Genomic DNA, 20,028 nt, shown 5'->3' on the forward strand with positions numbered 1-20,028 from the left:
TGCTCAACATCACTCATTATTAGAGAAATGCAAATCAAAACCACAATGAGGTACCACTTCACACCAGTCAGAATGGCTGCGATCCAAAAATCTGCAAGCAATAAATGCTGGAGAGGGTGTGGAGAAAAGGGAACCCTCCTACACTGTTGGTGGGAATGCAAACTAGTACAGCCACTATGGAGAACAGTGTGGAGATTCCTTAAAAAATTGCAAATAGAACTCCCTTATGACCCAGCAATCCCACTTCTGGGCATACACACCGAGGAAACCAGAATTGAAAGAGACACATGTACCCCAATGTTCATCGCAGCACTGTTTATAATAGCCAGGACATGGAAACAACCTAGATGTCCATCAGCAGATGAATGGATAAGAAAGCTGTGGTACATATACACAATGGAGTATTACTCAGCCGTTAAAAAGAATTCATTTGAATCAGTTCTGATGAGATGGATGAAACTGGAGCCGATTATACAGAGTGAAGTAAGCCAGAAAGAAAAACACCAATACAGTATACTAACACATATATATGGAATTTAGGAAGATGGCAATGACGACCCTGTATGCAAGTCAGGAAAAAAGACACAGATGGGTATAACGGACTTTTGGTCTCAGAGGGAGAGGGAGAGGGTGGGATGATTTGGGAGAATGGGAATTCTAACATGTATACTATCATGTAAGAATTGAATCGCCAGTCCATGTCTGACGTAGGGTGCAGCATGCTTGGGGCTGGTACATGGGGATGACCCAGAGAGATGTTGTGGGGAGGGAGGTGGGAGGGGGGGTCATGTTTGGGAACGCATGTAAGAATTAAAGATTTTAAAATTTAAAAAAAAAAAAAAAAAAAAAAAAAAAAAAAAAAAAGAAACAAAAGAGACCATAGCAAAAATCAACAAAGCCAAAAGCTGGTTCTTTGAAAGGATAAATAAAATTGACAAACCATTAGCCAGACTCATCAAGAAGCAAAGAGAGAAAAATCAAATCAATAAAATTAGAAATGAAAATGGAGAGATCACAACAGACAACACAGAAATACAAAGGATCATAAGAGACTACTATCAGCAGTTGTATGCCAATAAAATGGACAACGTGGAAGAAATGGACAAATTCTTAGAAAAGTACAATTTTCCAAAACTGAACCAGGAAGAAATAGAAAATCTTAACAGACCCATCACAAGCACGGAAATTGAAACAGTAATCAGAAATCTTCCAGCAAACAAAAGCCCAGGTCCAGACGGCGTCACAGCTGAATTCTACCAAAAATTTCGATAAGAGCTAACACCTATCCTCCTCAAACTCTTCCAGAAAATTGCAGAGGAAGGTAAACTTCCAAACTCATTCTATGAGGCCACCATCACCCTAATACCAAAACCTGACAAAGATGTCACAAAAAAAGAAAACTACAGGCCAATATCACTGATGAACATAGATGCAAAAATCCTCAATAAAATTCTAGCAATCAGAATCCAACAACACATTAAAAAGATCATACACCATGACCAAGTGGGCTTTATCCCAGGGATGCAAGGATTCTTCAATATCCGCAAATCAATCAATGTAATTCACCACATTAACAAATTGAAAAATAAAAACCATATGATTATCTCAATAGATGCAGAGAAGGCCTTTGACAAAATTCAACATCCATTTATGATAAAAACTCTCCAGAAAGCAGGAATAGAAGGAACATACCTCAACATAATAAAAGCTATCTATGACAAACCCACAGCAAACATTATCCTCAATGGTGAAAAACTGAAAGCATTTCCCCTAAAGTCAGGAACAAGACAAGGGTGTCCACTTTCACCGCTACTATTCAACATAGTTCTGGAAGTTTTGGCCACAGCAATCAGAACAGAAAAAGAAATAAAAGGAATCCAAATTGGAAAAGAAGAAGTAAAACTATCACTGTTTGCAGATGACATGATCCTCTACATGGAAAACCCTAAAGACTCCACCAGAAAATTACTAGAGCTCATCAATGAATATAGTAAAGTTGCAGGATATAAAATCAACACACAGAAATCCCTTGCATTCCTTTACACGAATAATGAGAAAGTAGAAAAAGAAATTAAGGAAACAATTCCATTCACCATTGCAACGAAAAGAATAAAATACTTAGGAATATATCTACCTAACGAAACTAAAGACCTATATATAGAAAACTATAAAACACTGATGAAAGAAATCAAAGAGGACACTAATAGATGGAGAAATATACCATGTTCATGGATCGGAAGAATCAATATAGTGAAAATGAGTATACTACCCAAAGCAATTTACAAATTCAATGCAATCCCTGTCAAGCTACCAGCCACATTTTTCACAGAACTAGAACAAATAATTTCAAGATTTGTATGGAAATACAAAAAACCTCGAATAGCCAAAGCAATCTTGAGAAAGAAGAATGGAACGGGAGGAATCAACTTGCCTGACTTCAGGCTCTACTACAAAGCCACAGTCATCAAGACAGTATGGTACTGGCACAAAGACAGACATATAGATCAATGGAACAAAATAGAAAGCCCAGAGATAAATCCACACACATATGGACACCTTATCTTTGACAAAGGAGGCAAGAATATACAATGGAGTAAAGACAATCTCTTTAACAAGTGGTGCTGGGAAAACTGGTCAACCACTTGTAAAAGAATGAAACTAGATCACTTTCTAACACCGTACACAAAAATAAACTCAAAATGGATTAAAGATCTAAATGTAAGATCAGAAACTATAAAACTCCTAGAGGAGAATATAGGCAAAACACTCTCAGACATAAATCACAGCAGGATCCTCTATGATCCACCTCCCAGAATTCTGGAAATAAGAGCAAAAATAAACAAATGGGATCTAATTAAAATTAAAAGCTTCCGCACAACAAAGGAAAATATAAGCAAGGTGAAAAGACAGCCTTCTGAATGGGAGAAAATAATAGCAAATGAAGCAACTGACAAACAACTAATCTCAATCTCAAAAATATACAAGCAACTTATGCAGCTCAATTCCAGAAAAATAAACGACCCAATCAAAAAATGGGCCAAAGAACTAAATAGACATTTCTCCAAAGAAGACATACGGATGGCTAACAAACACATGAAAAGATGCTCAACATCACTCATTATTAGAGAAATGCAAATCAAAACCACAATGAGGTACCACTTCACACCAGTCAGAATGGCTGCGATCCAAAAATCTGCAAGCAATAAATGCTGGAGAGGGTGTGGAGAAAAGGGAACCCTCCTACACTGTTGGTGGGAATGCAAACTAGTACAGCCACTATGGAGAACAGTGTGGAGATTCCTTAAAAAATTGCAAATAGAACTACCATATGACCCAGCAATCCCCCTGCTGGGCATACACACCGAGGAAACCAGAATTGAAAGAGACACATGTACTCCAATGTTCATCGCAGCACTGTTTATAATAGCCAGGACATGGAACCTAGATGTCCATCAGCAGATGAATGGATAAGCAAGCTGTGGTACATATACACAATGGAGTATTACTCAGCCGTTAAAAAGAATTCATTTGAATCAGTTCTGATGAGATGGATGAAACTGGAGCCAATTATACAGAGTGAAGTAAGCCAGAAAGAAAAACACCAATACAGTATACTAACACATATATATGGAATTTAGGAAGATGGCAATGACAACCCTGTATGCAAGACAGGAAAAAAGACACAGATGTGTATAATGGACTTTTGGACTCAGAGGGAGAGGGAGAGGGTGGGATGATTTGGGAGAATGGGAATTCTAACATGTATACTATCATGTAAGAATTGAATCGCCAGTCCATGTCTGACGTAGGGTGCAGCATGCTTGGGGCTGGTGCATGGGGATGACCCAGAGAGATGTTGTGGGGAGGGAGGTGGGGGGGGGGTCATGTTTGGGAACGCATGTAAGAATTAAAGATTTTAAAATTAAAAAAATAAAAAAATAAAAAAATTGTTGCTGTTTAGCTGTGAGATGTCAGATGTCAATTGCTCTGAACCACAAACAGAGAAACATCCTGAACTTAACAAAAACGTTTCCTTAAGTACAAACTAATTCAACCAGACTCACATAATATTTCAGAATGTTGAGGTGTATCCAGGGTTTGGGAAGCTTTAGCAGAGCTGTGGATTCTGAAGACAAAATATTAGAGTTGTGGTATTCAGCCGCAGTAGGGGTATTTCTACCTATTGATGATACTGGACACCTGAATTGCCTTCTTTGTCAGTGCTGCAAAGGCCTCAGAATTTATATTTGTAGTGTGAGAACTAAGAAGGCTTGATGACAACTCGTACTTTTTTTTTTCCCAGCATGAAACCCAATTATACTTCAAGGGCTTATACCAGCAAAAATAATTATTTCTTTTCCAAAGTTGATTCAAATCATTATCATAGCTGTTGGGCCTGAAGTGGGGAGAAAATTACATAAGGTATTATTACATTTTTTAAAAGGAAAACAAAATGTAATGAATACTATTTACTCCCCAATTCCCTATCTTTGAAGACAAATTTTTTATAAAAGGTATGTTTCTTATCAAATTAAAGTAGTTTTTATAATGGATTTGATTAGTTAATTTTTAAAAGAGGAAAATATACTTCACGTAATGTGTATATGCTGATGTATGGTAAGAATGCAGTGTTATGTAAAATGATCAGCAGGCAGTCAGTTAGGTCATTTGTAGTGGTCAAACGTGGGTGGTATGGTGGACATCCATACCCTGAGCTCAGGGATGCCATTGCAAGGGAGCAGTGATTATTGCAATTCTGGGTGCTGGAAAAATTTAAGGCCTACCTATTAAGTGGTGCTAGTGGTAAAGAACCTGCCTGCAAGTTTGGGAGACATAAGAGATGTGTGTTCGATACCTGGATCAGGAATATCCCCTGGAGGAGGGCACGACAGACCACTCCAGTATTCTTGTCTGGAGAATCTCATGAACAGAGAGGAGCCTGGTGGGCTACAGTCCATAATGTTGCAAAGAGTTGGACACAACTGAATAGAATTAGTGTGCATACATTGCAATGCAGTTTATTCCACAAATATTTCTGAGACTCTCTGGGCCAAGCTTCACACTTTATTGAGTAGACACCACCACAGAGGCAAACCTCTACCATCAAGGGGTTTGCAGCACAGTAGGGATAATCAGATACCAGCACCCTGATAGAGGCTGCTGTATGAGCCTTGAATAGGGGGTTCCCGATGTCCCTTGGGCAGTGGCGAGAAGTTTTGTTTTTATTGTTTTGCTTTCAATAGAGAGGACACTGAGGCTTAGAGGAGTCATACAAATAAGAAGAGACAAAGCTAGGAATTGGAGTCCATGTCCTTTGCCCATCCTATGCCAACTCCCCTAGGAGTGGGAAGGTCTTGTTGAGGCATGAGATGGAAACAGTAGGACAGAGATAGGTTGAAAAGATTTATAATGGGTAAGATGAGGAGGTAGTTCTAGAAGGTCTTGTAGGTCTTCATAGAACCGTTCAACTTCAGCTTCTTCAGCATTACTGGTTGGGTCATGGACTTGGATTACTGTGATATTGAATGATTTGCCTTGTAAATAAACAGATCATTCTGTTGTTTTTGAGATTGCATCCAAGTACTGCATTTTGGACTTTCATTGACTATGAGGGCTACTCCATTTCTTCTAAGGGATTCTTGCCCACAGTAGTAGATATAATGGTCATCTAAGTTAAATTCTTCCATTCCAGTCCATTTTAGTTCACTGATTCCTAAAATGTCCATGTTCAGTCTTGCCATCTCCTGTTTGACCACTTCGAATTTGCCTTGAATATGGAACTAACATTCCAGGTTTCTGTGCAATATTACTTGTTACAGCACTGGAGTTTACTTCCATCACCCATAACTGGGTGTTGTTTTTGCTTTGACTCTTTCTCTTCATTCTTTCTGGAGTTATTTGTTCACCGATCTCCCATAGTATATTGGGCACCTACCGACCTGGGGAGTTCGTGTTTCTGTGTCCTATTGTTTTGCCTTTTCATGCTGTTCATGGGGTTCTCAAAGCAAGAATACTAAAGTGGTTTGCCATTCCCTTCTCCAGTGGACCACGTGTTGTCAGACGTCCTCACCATGACCCATACATCTTGGGTGGCCCTACACGGCATGGCTCATAGTTTCATTGAGTTAGACAAGGCTGTGGTCCATGTGATCAGTTTGCTTAGTTTTCCATGATTTGGTTTTCATTCTGTCTGCCTTCTGATGGATAAGGATAAGAGGCTTATGGAAGCTTCCGGATGGGAGACACTGACTGAGAGGGAAGCTGGGTCTTGTTCTGATGGGCAGGGTCATGCTCAGTAAATCTTTAATCCAACTTTCTCTTGGTGGGCGGGGCTGGGTTCCCTCCCTGTTGTTTGATCTGAGGCCAAACTATGGTGGAGGTAATGAAGAAAATGATGACCTTCAAAAGGTCCTGTGCACACAGTGCCACACTTAGTGCCACACTCAGTGCCCTGGACCCTGTAAAAGAGGCAGAAGATATTACGAAGAGGTGGCAAGAATACACAGAAGAACTATACAAAAAAGATCTTCATGACCCAGGTAACCACAATGGTGTGATCATACACCTAGAGCCAGACATCCTAGAATGGAAAGTCAAGGGGGCCTTAGGAAGCATCACTACGAAAAAAGCTAATGGAGGTGATGGAATTCCAGTTGAGCTATTTAAAATCCTAACAGATGATGTGGTGAAAGTGCTGCATTCAATCTGCCAGCAAATTTGGAAAACTCAGCAGTGGCCACAGGACTGGAAAAGGTCAGTTTTCATTCCAATGTCAAAGAAAGACAATGCCAAAGAATGTTCAAACTACTGGACAATTGTACTCATCGCACACGCTAGCAAAGTAGTGCTCAAAATTCTCCAAGCCAGGCTTCAACAGTACGTGAATCATGAACTTCCTGATGTTCAAGCTGATTTTAGAAAAGGCAGAGGAGCCAGAGATCAAATTGCCGACATCTGTTGGATCATTGAAAAACTAAGAGAGTTCCAGAAAAACATCTATTTCTGCTTTATTGACTACGCCAAAGCCTTGGACTGTGTGGAACACAACAAACTAAGGAAAATGCTTCATGAGATGGAAATATCAGACCACCTGACTTGCCTCCTGAAAAATCTATTCGCAGGTCAAGAGCAACAGTTGGAACTGGGTGTGGAACAACAGACTAGTTCCAAATCAGGAAAGTGGTATGTCAAGTTTGTATATTGTCACTTCAGTTCAGTTCAGTTCAGTCGCTCAGTCGTGTCTGACTCTTTGCGACCACATGAACTGCAGCATGCCAGGCCTCCCTGTCATCACCAACTCCTGGAGTTCACTCAGACTCACGTCCATTGAGTCTGTGATGCTATCCAGCCATCTCATCCTCAGTTGTCCCCTTCTCCTCCTGCCCCCAATCCCTCCCAGCATCAGAGTCTTTTCCAATGAGTCAACTCTTCACACGAGGTGGCCAAAGTATTGGAGTTTCAGCTTTAGCATCATTCCTTTCAAACAACACCAAGGACTGATCTCCTTTAAAATGGACTGGTTGGATCTCCTTGCAGTCCAAGGGACTCTCAAGAGTCTTCTCCAACACCACAGTTCAAAAGCATCAATTCTCTGGTGCTCAGCCTTCTTCACAGTCCAACTCTCACATCAATACATGACCACTGGAAAAACCATAGCCTTGACTAGACGGACCTTTGTTAGCAAAGTAATGTCTCTACTTTTGAATATGCTATCTAGGTTGGTCATAACTTTCCTTCCAAGGAGTAAGCATCTTTTAATTTCATGGCTGCAATCAGCATCTGCAGTGACTTTGGAGCCCCCCAAAATAAAGTCTGACACTGTTTCCACTGTTTCCCCATCTATTTCCCATGCAGTGATGGGACCAGACGCCATGATCTTTGTTTTCTGAATGTTGAGCTTTAAGCCAACTTTTTCATTCTCCTCTTTCACTTTCATCAAGAGGCTTTTTAGTTCCTCTTCACTTTCTGCCGTAAGGGTGGTGTCATCTGCATATCTGAAGTTACTGATATTTCTCCTGGCAATCTTGATTCCAGGTTGTGCTTCTTCCAGTCCAGCGTTTCTCATGATGTACTCTGCATATAAGTTAAGTAAGCAGGGTGACAATATACAGCCTTGACGTACTCCTTTTCCTATTTGGAACCAGTCTGTTATTCCATGTCCAGTTCTAACTGTTGCTTCCTGACCTGCATATACATTTCTCATGAAGCAGATCAGGTGGTCTGGTATTCTCATCTCTTTCAGGATTTTCCACAGTTTATTGGGATCCACACAGTCAAAGACTTTGGCATAGTCAATAAAGCAGAAATAGATGTTTTTCTGGAACTCTCTTGCTTTTTCCATGATCCAGCGGATGTTGGCAATTTGATCTGTTTCCTCTGCCTTTTCTAAAACCAGCTTGAACATCTGGAAGTTCACAGTTCACATATTGCTGAAGCCTGGCTTGGAGAATTTTGAGCATTACTTTACTAGCATGTGAGATGAGTGCAATTGTGCAGTAGTTTGAGCATTCTTGCTTATTTAACTTATATGCAGAATACATCATGTGAAATACCGGGCTGGATGAAGCACAGCTGGAATCAAGATTGCCAGGAGAAATATCAATAACCTCAGATACGCAGATGACACCACCCTTATGGCAGAAAGGGAAGAAGAACAAAAGAGCCTCTTGATAAAAGTGAAAGAGGAGAGTGGAAAAGTTGGCTTAAAGCTCAACATTCAGGAAACTAAGATCATGGCATACGGTCCTATCACTTCATGGCAAATAGAAGGGGAAACAGTGGAAACAGTGAGAGACTTTTTTTTGAGGCTCCAAAATTACTGCAGATGGTGACTGCAGTCATGAAATTGAAAGATGCTTGACCAACCTAGACAGTATCTTAAAAAGCAGAGACATTACTTTACCAACAAAGGTCTGTCTAGTCAAAACTATGGTTTTTCCAGTAGTCATTTACAGATGTAAGAGTTGCACTATAAAGAAAGCTGAGCGCTGAGGAATTGATGCTTTTGAACTGTGATGTTGGAGAAGATTCTTGAGAGTCCCTTGGACATCAAGGAGAATCAAGGAGTCCATCCTAAAGGAAATCAGTTCTGAATATTCATTGGAATGACTGATGTTGAAGCTGAAACTCCAATACTTTGTCCACCTAATGCGAAGAACTGACTCATTGGAAAAGACCTAATGCTGGGAAAGATTGAAGGCAGGAAGAGAAGGGGATGACAGAGGATGAGATGGTTGGACGGCATCCTCAATGGCATCATCAATGGGCGTGAGTTAGAGCAAGCTCTGGGAGTTGGTGATAGACAGGGAAGCCTGGTGTGCTGCAGTTCATGACGTTGCAAAGAGTTGCACACGACTGAGTAACTGAACTGAACTGTGAAGATGAGTTGACCAACTGAATGCTGAGTATGACTGAAGGAATAAGTAGGGGTGACTCCTGGGTGGAACTCTGCCTTGGGCAAGTAGGAAGATAGTGACACCCGCTACCAAGAAAGGGAGGTGGAGTGGTGAGAAGTGGAACAGGAAATGGAGTAATGTCAGCTTTAGATCTATTGTGTTCCTACGGCTTATGCATCTAACTGATGTTTAAAGCTGACAGGAGAGGAGCATGAATAGGCAAATGGATTTTGAAAGCCTTTGGCATGCAGTTGGTGGTTTAAACTGTGTGTGAATATGACATTTTGTGAATTAGACAAATAAGTGGAACAGTCTAATGAGTTTCATCTTATCTAGAATCAAATATTTAAGGCAACTAAATTCTTTACTTTCAAAACTAAATGAAAATTAGTGATATTTAACATAAGATTTAACAAATGAATATTATTCAGGTAAAGAATTAAATACTTTTTATTTATGAAGCTGGGAAACTTTCTTATTAAAAAAAGTACTCTTCCTCCTTCAAGTGTCCTTATTCCCCACCATTTCCCTGCAACGGCATTCATATTTGGTCATTTCTTATAGTACAGTTGTAAAGAAAGTGATCATCTGGTGATGTCCATGTGTAGAGTCTTCTCTTGTGTTGTTGGAAGAGTGTGTTTATTACGTGTTCTCTTGGCAAAACTCTATTAGCCTTTGACCTGCTTCATTTTGCATTCCAAGGCAAAATTTGCCTCTTACTCCAGGTATCTCTTGACTTCTACTTTTGCATTCCAGCCCTCTATAATGAAAAGGACATCTTTTTGAGGTGTTAGTTGTAGAAGGTCTTATAGGTGTTCATAGAAACGTTCAACTTCAGTTTCTTCTGGGGTATAGACTTGGATTCCTATGGTATTGAATGGTTTGCCTTGGGAAGGAACAGAGATCGTCCTGTCATTTTTGAGATTGCATTCAAGTACTGCATTTTGGACTCTTTTCTTGACAGTGATGGCTATTCCATTTCTCCTAAGGGATTCTTGCCCAAAGTAGCAGATATAATGGTCATCTGAGTTAAATTCACCCATTTCAGTCAACTTTAGTTCAGTTCAGTTCAGTTTAGTCGCTCAGTTGTGTCCAACTCTTTGCAACCCCATGAATTGCAGTATGCCAGGCCCCCGGTCCATCGCCAATTCCCGGAGTTCACTCAGACTCATGTCCATCGAGTCAGTGATGCCATCCAGCCATCCTGCCCCCAATCCCTCCCAGCATCAGAGTCTTTTCCAATGAGTCAACTCTTTGCATGAGGTGGCCAAAGTATTGGAGTTTCAGCTTTAGCATCAGTCCTTCCAAAGAAATTCCTGGGCTGATCTCCTTCAGAATGGACTGGTTGGATCTCCTTGCAGTCCAAGGGACTCTCAAGAGTCTTCTCCAACACCACAGTTCAAAAGCATCAATTCTCTGGTGCTCAGCCTTCTTCACAGTCCAACTCTCACATTAATACATGACCACTGGAAAAACCACAGCCTTGACTAGACGGACCTTAGTTGGCTAAGTAATGTCTCTGCTTTTGAATATGCTATCTAGGTTGGTCATAACTTTCCTTCCAAGGAGTAAGCATCTTTTAATTTCATGGCTGCAATCACCATCTGCAGTGATTTTGGAGCCCCCCAAAATAAAGACTGACACTGTTTCCACTGTTTCCTCATCTATTTCCCATGAAGTGATGGGACCGGATGCCATGATCTTCGTTTTCTGAATGTTGAGCTTTAAGCCATCTTTTTCACTCTCCTCTTTCACTTTCATCCAGAGGCTTTTTAGTTCCTCTTCACTTTCTGCCATAAGGGTGGTGTCATCTGCATATCTGAGGTTATTGATATTTCTCCCGGCAATCTTGATTCCAGGTTGTGCTTCTTCTAGCCCAGTGTTTCTCATGATGTTCTCTGCATGTAAGTTAAATAAGCAGGGTGACAATAAACAGCCTTGACAATATACAGTACTCCTTTTCCTATTTGAAACCAGTCTGTTGTTCCATGTCCAGCTCTAACTGTTGCTTCCTGACCTGCATACAGATTTCTCAAGAGGCAGGTCAGGTGCTCTGGCATTCCCATCTCTTTCAGAATTTTCCACAGTTTATTGTGATCCACACAGTCAAAGGCTTTGGCATAGTCAATAAAGCAGAAATAGATGTTTTTCTGGAACTCTCTTGCTTTTTCCATGATCCAGCGGACGTTGGCAATTTGATCTCTGGTTCCTCTGCCTTTTCTAAAACCAGCTTGAACATCAGGAAGTTCATGGTTCACATATTGTTGAAGCCTGGCTTGGAGAATTTTGAGCATTACTTTACTAGCATGTGAGATGAGTGCAATTGTTTGGTAGTTTGAGCATTCTTTGGCATTGCCTTTCTTTGACATTGGAATGAAAACTGACCTTTTCCAGTTCTGTGGCCACTTCTGAGTTTTCCAAAGTTGCTGGCATATTGAGTGCAGCACTTTCACAGCATCATCTTTCAGGATTTGAAATAGGTCCACTGGAATTCCATCACCTCCACTAGCTTTGTTCGTAGTGATGCTTTCTAAGGCCCACTTGACTTCACATTCCGGGATATCTGGCTGTAGATGAGGGATCACACCATCGTGATTATCTGGGTCGTGAAGATCTTTTTTGTACAGTTCTTCTGTGTATTCTTGCCACCTCTTCTTAATATCTTCTGTTTCTGTTAGGTCCATACCATTTCTGTCCTTTATCGAGCCCATCTTTGCATGAAATATTCCCTTGATATCTCTAATTTTCTTGAAAAGATCTCTAGTCTTTCCCATTCTGTTGTTTTTCTCTATTTCTTTGCATTGATCGCTGAGGAAGGCTTTCTCATCTCTTCTTGCTATTCTTTGGAACTCTGCATTCAGATGCTTATATCTTTCCTTTTCTCTTTTGCTTTTCACCTCTCTTCTTTTCACAGCTATTTGTAAGGCCTCCCCAGACAGCCATTTTTCTTTTTTGCATTTCTTTTCCGTGGGGATGGTCTTGATCCCTGTCTCCTGTACAGTGTCATGAACCTCATTCCATAGTTCATCAGGCACTCTATCTATCAGATCTAGTCTCTTAAATCTATTTCTCACTTCCACTGTATAATCATAAGGGATTTGATTTAGGTCATACCTAAATGGTCTAGTGGTTTTCCCTACTTTCTTCAATTTAAGTCTGAATTTGGCAATAAGGAGTTCATGACCTGAGCCACAGTCAGCTCCCGGTCTTGTTTTTGCTGACTGTATAGAGCTTCTCCATCTTTGGCTGCAAAGAATATAATCAATCTGATCTCAGTGTTGACCATCTGATGATGTACATGTGTAGTCTTCTCTTGTGTTGTTGGAAGAGGGTGTTTGCTATGACCAGTGCATTTTCTTGGCAAAACTCTATTAGTCTTTGTCCTACTTCATTCTGCATTCCAAGGCCAAATTTGCCTGTTACTCCAGGTGTTTCTTGACTTCCTACTTTTGCATTGCAAAGATGTCAATGTTCACTCTTGCCATCTCCTGTTTGACCACTTCCAATTTGCCTTTAATATGGACCTAACATTCCAGGTTCCTATTCAATATTGCTCATTACAACATCGGACTTTACTTCCATCACCAGTCACATCCACAACTGGGTGTTGTTTTTGCTTTGGCTCCTTCTCTTCATTCTTTCTGGAGTTATTTGTTCACTGATCTCCCATAGTATGTTGGGCACCTACCGACCTGGGGAGTTCATCTTTCTGTGTCCTATCTTTTTGTCTTTTATGCTGTTTATGGGGTTCTCAAGGCAAGAATGCTAAAGTGGATTACCATTCCCTTCTACAGTGGACCACGTGTTGTCAGACATCTCCACCATGACCCATACATCTTGGGTGGCCCTACACGGCATGGCTCATAGTTTCATTGAGTTAGACAAGGCTGTGGTCCATGTGATCAGTTTGCTTAGTTTTCCATGATTTGGTTTTCATTCTGTCTGCCTTCTGATGGATAAGGATAAGAGGCTTATGGAAGCTTCCGGATGGGAGACACTGACTAAGGGAGAAACTGGGTCTTGTTCTGATGGGCAGGGCCATGCTCAGTAAATCTTTAATCCAATTTTCTGTAGATGGGTGGGGCTGTGTTCTCTCCCTTTTTTTTGACCTGAGGCCAAACTATGGTGGAGGTAATGAAGAAAATGGTGACTTCATTCAAAAGGTCCTGTGCAGACACTGCAGCACTCAGTGTCCCTGACCCTGTAGCAGGCCATCCCAGATCCATGCCTTTACCGGAGACTCCTGGACACTCTACACATGGACATCACCAGATGGTCAATACCAAAGTCAGATTGATTATATTCTTTGCAGCCAAAGGTGGACAAGCTCCATACAGTCAGCAAAAACAAGACCGGGAGCTGACAGTGGCTCAGATCATGAACTCCTTATTGCCAAATTCAGACTTAAATTGAAGAAAGTAGGGAAAACCACTAGACCATTCAGGTATGACCTAAATCAAATCCCTAATGAGTATGCAGTGGAAGTGACAAATAGATTTAAGGGATTAGATCTGATAGGGAGTGCCTGAAGGACTATGGATGGAGGTTTGTGACATTGTACAGGAGACAGGGATCAAGACCATCCCTAAGAAAAAGAAATGCAAAAAGGCAAAACGATTGTCTGAGGCGGCCTTACAAATAGCTGAGAAAAGAAGAGAAGCTAAAGACAGAGGAGAAAGGGAAAGCTATACCCATTTGAATGCAGAGTTCCAAAGAATAGCAATGAGAGATAAGAAAGTCTTCTTCAGTGATCAATGCAAAGAAATAGAATAAAAATAATAGAATGAGAAAAACTAGCGATCTCTTCAAGAAAATTAGAGATACCAAGGGAACATTTCATGCAAAGATGGGCACAATAAAGGACAGAAATGCTATAGACAAACAGAAGAAATACGAATAGGTGGCAAGAATACACAGAAGAACTGTGTAAAAAAGATCTTCATGACCCGGATAATCATGATGGTGTGATCACTCACCTAGAGCTAGACATCCTGGAATGCAAGGTCAAATGGGCCTCAGGAAGCATCCCCTATGAACAAAGCTAGTGGAAGTGATGGAATTCCAGTTGGGCTATTTCAAATCCTAGAAGATGATGCTGTGAAAGTGCTGCACTCAATATGCCAGCAAGTTTGGAAAACTCAGCACTGGCCACAGAACTGGAAAATGTCAGTTTTCACTCCAGTCCCAAAGAAAGGCAATGCCAAAGAATGCTCAAACTACCGCACAATTGCACTCATCCCACACGCTAGCAAAGTAGTGCTAAAAATTCTCCAAGCCAGGCTTCAACAGTATGTGAACCATGAACTTCCAGATGGTGAAGCTGGTTTTAGAAAAGGTAGAGGAACCAGAGATCAAATTGCCATCTGTTAGATCTTCAAAAAAGCAAGAGAGTTCCAGAAAAACTATTTCTGCTTTATTGACTATGCCAAAGCCTTGGACTGTGTGGATCACAACAAACTGAGGAAAATTCTTCACAAGATGGGAATACCAGACAACCTTACCTGCCTCTTGAGAAATCTGTATGCAGGTCAGGAAGCAACAGTTAGAACTGGACATGGAACAACAGACTGGTTCCAAATGGGGAAAGGGATATGTCAGTTTATATATTGTCCCTCTGTTTATTTAACTTATATGCAGAGTACATCATGAGAAACGCTGGGCTGGATGAAGCACAGCGGGAATCAAGATTGCCGGGAGAAATATCAATAACCTCAGATATGCAGATGACACCATCCTTATGGCAGAAAGGGAAGAAGAACAAAAGAGCCTCTTGATGAAAGTGAAAGGGGAGAGTGAAAAAGTTGGTTTAAAACTCAGCATTCAGAAAACTAAGATCATGGCATCTGGTCCCATCACTTCATGGGAAATAGATGGGGAAACAGTGGAAACAGTGTCAGACTTTATTTTTTGGGGCTCCAAATCACTGCAGATGGGGACTGCAACCATAAAATTAATAGATGCTTGCCCTTTGGAAGAAAAGCTATGACCAGGCCAGACAGCATATTAAAAAGTAGAGACATTACTTTTCCAACAAAGGTCCATCTAGTCAAAGCTATAGTTTTTCCAGTAGTCATGTATGGATGTGAGAATTGGACTATGAAGAAAGCTGAGCGCCGAAGAATCGATGCTTTTGAACTGTGGTGTTGGAGAAGACTCTTGAGAGTCCCTTGGACTTTAAAGAGATCCAAGGAGTCCATCCTAAAGGAAATCAGTCCTGAATATTCATTGGAAGGACTGATGCTAAAGCTGAAACTCCATTACTTTGGCCACCTAATGTTTAGAACTGACTCATTGGAAAAGACCTGATGCTAGGAAAGATTGAAAGCGAAGGAGAAGGGGACGACAGAGGATGGGATGGTTGGATAGCATCACCGACTCAATGGACATGAGTTAAAGCAAGCTCTGGGAATTGGTGATAGACAGAGAAGCCTGGTGTGCTGCAGTCCATAGTGTCACAAAGAGTTGGACATGACTGAGCTACTGATCTGAACTGAAGTGAAAGAAAGTGAAAGTCACTCAATTATGTCTGACTCTTTGTGACCCAATATACTGTATCCCTCCATTCTCCTCTGTCAATGGGATTTCCAGGCAAGAATACTGGAATGGGTTGCCATGTCCTTCTCCAGAAGATCTTCCCAGCCCAGGGATTGAACCCGGATCTCCTGCATTGCAGGCGAATTGTTTACCCTCTGAGCCACCAGGGAAGTCACAGTGATAAAGAATCCACCTGCAGTGCAGGAGACGCAGGCTTCAGTCCTGGGTCAGGAAGATCCACTGGAGGAAGAAAGGACAACCCACTCCAGTGTTCTAGCCTGTGAAATCCCATGTCCAGAGGAGCATGCCAGGCTACAATCCATGGGGTCGCAAAGAGCTGGATATGACTGAGCGATTAAACGACATCTACAGATGCTGCTGCATTTCTTTTGTCACTTTTTTTTTCTAGTTAAGACCCCATGTTTTCAGTTTTCCCCTTTCTATCATTTGTACACTCTAGGTAGTAATTATCTTATTTAGTTTGTACCTCTCAAAGCCTCTTTCTCGTATATTGTTTTGTTTTGTTTTTATTGCTGTTTTTGTAGGTCTCTCCAGATACTTCTGTGTCTGTGCCTCTTTGCTCATCTTAAAAAGCGTTCACATCCTATTCCCTGAAACTTGCAGTTTCTGCGCACTTAATCACTCCCTGTGAAACCTGCCCATTGTGACCTTCATCTCCTCTGACCGACAGCACCCAGATGCTTCCTGTGAGACGAAGCACAGGCACTGACTTGTGAGCCACAGGAAGCGCTGTTCTTTTTTTTTTTTCTAGTTGAAAATGCTAAAATAGTGTAAAAATGCACTGTGTTATCTCTTGATTATTGGAAGGGTGGTTCTCATACTTTTATATTTTCCTTCTCTTTGGTGACGAACTTCCTAACCATTCACATCAATTGCCAGCCCCGTACCAGGGTCTGGATAGAAACCAGACACACAGGTGAACTTGGTCCTGCTTGTTGGTGTCTCCAATAAAAAATTTGAAATTTAAAGACATAAAAACTGTAGACAAACTTTGATTGTGTCCTCTATCAGAGGAAACATTACATAGTTTTGAGCAATGAGACTTATTTTAAAATTATTATTTAGAAATATAATTTGATGGCTGCACTTAGATCTAAATGTGTCTGATATTCTGCCAGGCTTTAACACTTCCAGCACAATCATGAGGCTGAGCAGTTAAGAGGAAATGGTGATTAAATCATTTGTCATACTCTCCTGCTTAGGCTCCTCTACCCTGGAAAGAAGTGACATCACATCTTAGGCTGATACAATGCTAAAAGCACAGTCAGCAAGATGTCAACCTGTTTTTTAACACTCATTCATTCAGTAAATATTCATGAGAGCCAGTTTTTGTCAGGCACTATGTTAAAGACTGAGGATGAGTATAGTATGTTGGAGAGCTATGCAAGATATTGTGAGATCTTGGAGGAGAGAGATTCAACTCCACCTGGGGTATGGAGAGGGGTACTGCTGTCAGAAAAGCTTTGGGAAATTATATTTAGTTCATTGTCGAAGGTTGACTAGAAGCTAGGCAGGGAGGCAGAGGTGAGGGGTTAATATAGGAATAGAGAGAGTCTGAGCAAAGTATGAGGGCAAAGAATTGAATACTGTATGGGAAACAACAGTCATTTTAAGCTTTCTGAAATGTGGAGTGTGAGATTGAATGGTGAAAAATTAAAGGTATGAGATTGCATGGCAGGAAATGAGGGCATAGAAGTGGGCAAGGGACCGTGTTCCATGTCAAGAAAGCTGGACTTCATTCTGAGAAGCTAGGGCTCCATTAAAAAGACAGATATTTTAGACATAACTCTAGGGTGAGAGAAAACAAAATAAATGTAAATGAGGTGAGAGAGGAGGTTGCCACTGTGTTTAAGTGGAAACAAGAGACCTAGTTTTAAAGTAGTAGTTGAAATAAAACGGAGTTGAGGTAATGCAAAGTATTTAAGCAGAGACAAGAGACCTAGGAATAACGTAGTAGTTGGGGTAATACAAAAGATTTTAAAAGTATTTTGAGGTAAAATCATCAGAGTTTTGTGATTTCACTGATTACATATGAAAATTAAGGTAGGTGGCAAAGTCAAGAATGATACCTAGGGTTCTAGTTTAAATATTTGTTTGCATAGTAGTATCATACACTAAGTAGAGAGCATAGAACAGGCACAAAATTAAGGGGAAATCTAGTGAATTGTTTTGGGCATGTTGAATTTGAAATTTTGTTGTTTATTCTTTGGACTTATCCAACCTATAGTTCATCATATATCTCCACTGGGAGATCAGAACCAAGAGTTTGAGCTTGGAAGCCATTAGTAGACATATGGTTGTTAAAACACAGGTGTGGGTGAAACCCCAGTAGGAAGAGAGCATTGTAGATGGAGAAAAGTGCAGTAAAGCTCTGGATCTGAGCAATATTGAAGGCTTGTGCAGAGAAAACAGGCGAAAGGAAGGCTTGCAGAAATAAGAAAGGTCAGGAAGATGGCTCAGAGACCAAGGGTGTAGAGTTTTAAGAAGCAGGAGATGACCAACAGAATTAAAACAAAGTTGCCTTCCACAGGGAAAGACTGAAAAATAGCCCTTGGATATGGGAACTCAGAAGTTGCTTGGGAACTTAGGGAGCAATGAGAGCAATTTCAGCCTAGTCATGAAGCAGATGTTAGATTTTGCTGAATTCTCAAGCAAATGGGAGTGTAGTTTGTGTTTTTGAGATATTTGGAGAAAGGGTAAAAAAATGGATGGGTATACCAGAAGATAGAAATTGGGCCAAAGGAGATTGAAAAAAAAAAACCAGATTATGGAAGAGTCTTGTACATGTTTGAAGACTGTCTAAAGAGGAAGAAGCCAGAAGCTCACCCAAGCCTTCAGTACATTTGCTGCCCCACCTGACCCTACAGTGCTTCACTGTGAACAGAAGCTCAGAAACTGGGACCTCAATAGAGCAGAATCTGGCTGATCCAGCTTTGGCAACCAGAGATACTCACTAATCAAGTATGTTGTCTTTCTGGTTAGCACATTGCCTGGGGGTGAGTTGGGTAATTAAATAAATTAGATGAAGTGGTATGATCTAACTTCTTAATGTCTATAGAGTGCTGCTGGGTTTTTTGGGAAAAAAAAAAAAAAAAATTCGATGGAGATTGCTTCCCTTGTGGCTCAGCTGGTAAAGAATCTACCTGCAATGCGGGAGACCTGGATTCGATCCCTGGGTTGGGAAGATCCCCTGGAGAAGGGAAAGGCTCCCCACTCTAGTATTCTGCCCTGAAGAATTCCATGGGACTACAGTCCCTGGGGTCACAAAGAGTCGGACACAGCTGAGTAACTTTCATTTTCACTTAGGAAGGAGAAGGTATTAAGGAAAAAAATAAAAGCAGTGTTTATCATGAATGAATGAATTTTAAAAACTGAATGTGTTGTCTAAAATGAAGATTTTTGGATTAAGTAATCTAGTTTTGCCCCTTATTAACATAGATGATTGAGGGTGACTTGCTTCTACTCTTTTTTCCCCTCTATTTTTGAAATAAAATTTCAACCTTAGGACTCCCTCTCAGAGTGTACTTTCTTTCATTTCTTTTATCTAAAAGAAAGGGGGTTTATCCTTAAAAAAAAAAAAAATATATATATATATATATATATATATATATATATATATATATATAGTGATTCTAGATACATAGGTGTCAAGGCTAAGCAAAGGACAGACCATAGAAGGACTTGGGTGGGTGGGTGGCGGGGGATGAGGGCATTTTCTACTTTGTGAACAAGACTAGTAATATTCACCATTTTTTATTATGCTATCTAGGCAGGCCTTTAGGCTTTTAAGGATATTCTTATGCAGAAATATCACATTTTATCTGTGATAGATATATTCTTGAAAATTAGTAGATAAAATCTTATTCAAATGCAGCGAAAGAGTTATGTAAAGAAATCCTATAGCAAATCTTTTCTTAAACCCAAGGGGCCTTTTTAAGTGGGTCTATTGAGGAGACAGACCTTTTTGTGAATCGGGCTTTGTCACGTGGAGGTTGAAGGACATCTGCAGTAGACAAAGCCCCCCCACATACAGAAATCAGAGAACTTTAATCAGAGTCACCTCTAATTTGCTTCAGTG

The 20,028-nt window shown here is 40.6% G+C and overlaps 1 protein-coding gene across 10 annotated transcripts in view; it reads right to left on the minus strand.

The window, feature by feature from the left end:
• The window catches only part of LOC138444721 (PH and Rap-GAP domain-containing protein DDB_G0271806-like), a 228,314-nt gene that overhangs the window by 199,457 nt on the left and 8,829 nt on the right, over window positions 1-20,028 (minus strand). The window contains exon 3 of one of the 10 annotated variants that reach the window (XR_011258559.1): window positions 9,819-11,293. The exons of the other annotated variants lie outside the window; for them this stretch is intronic. The gene's annotated coding sequence lies outside the window, so the exon portion shown is untranslated. Of the gene's footprint in view, window positions 1-9,818; window positions 11,294-20,028 lie in introns of those variants that run through there. 10 annotated transcript variants of the gene reach the window in all.

The sequence above is a fragment of the Ovis canadensis genome, chromosome 8 (assembly GCF_042477335.2).
Source record: "Ovis canadensis isolate MfBH-ARS-UI-01 breed Bighorn chromosome 8, ARS-UI_OviCan_v2, whole genome shotgun sequence".
Classification (NCBI taxonomy): Eukaryota; Metazoa; Chordata; class Mammalia; order Artiodactyla; family Bovidae; genus Ovis; species Ovis canadensis.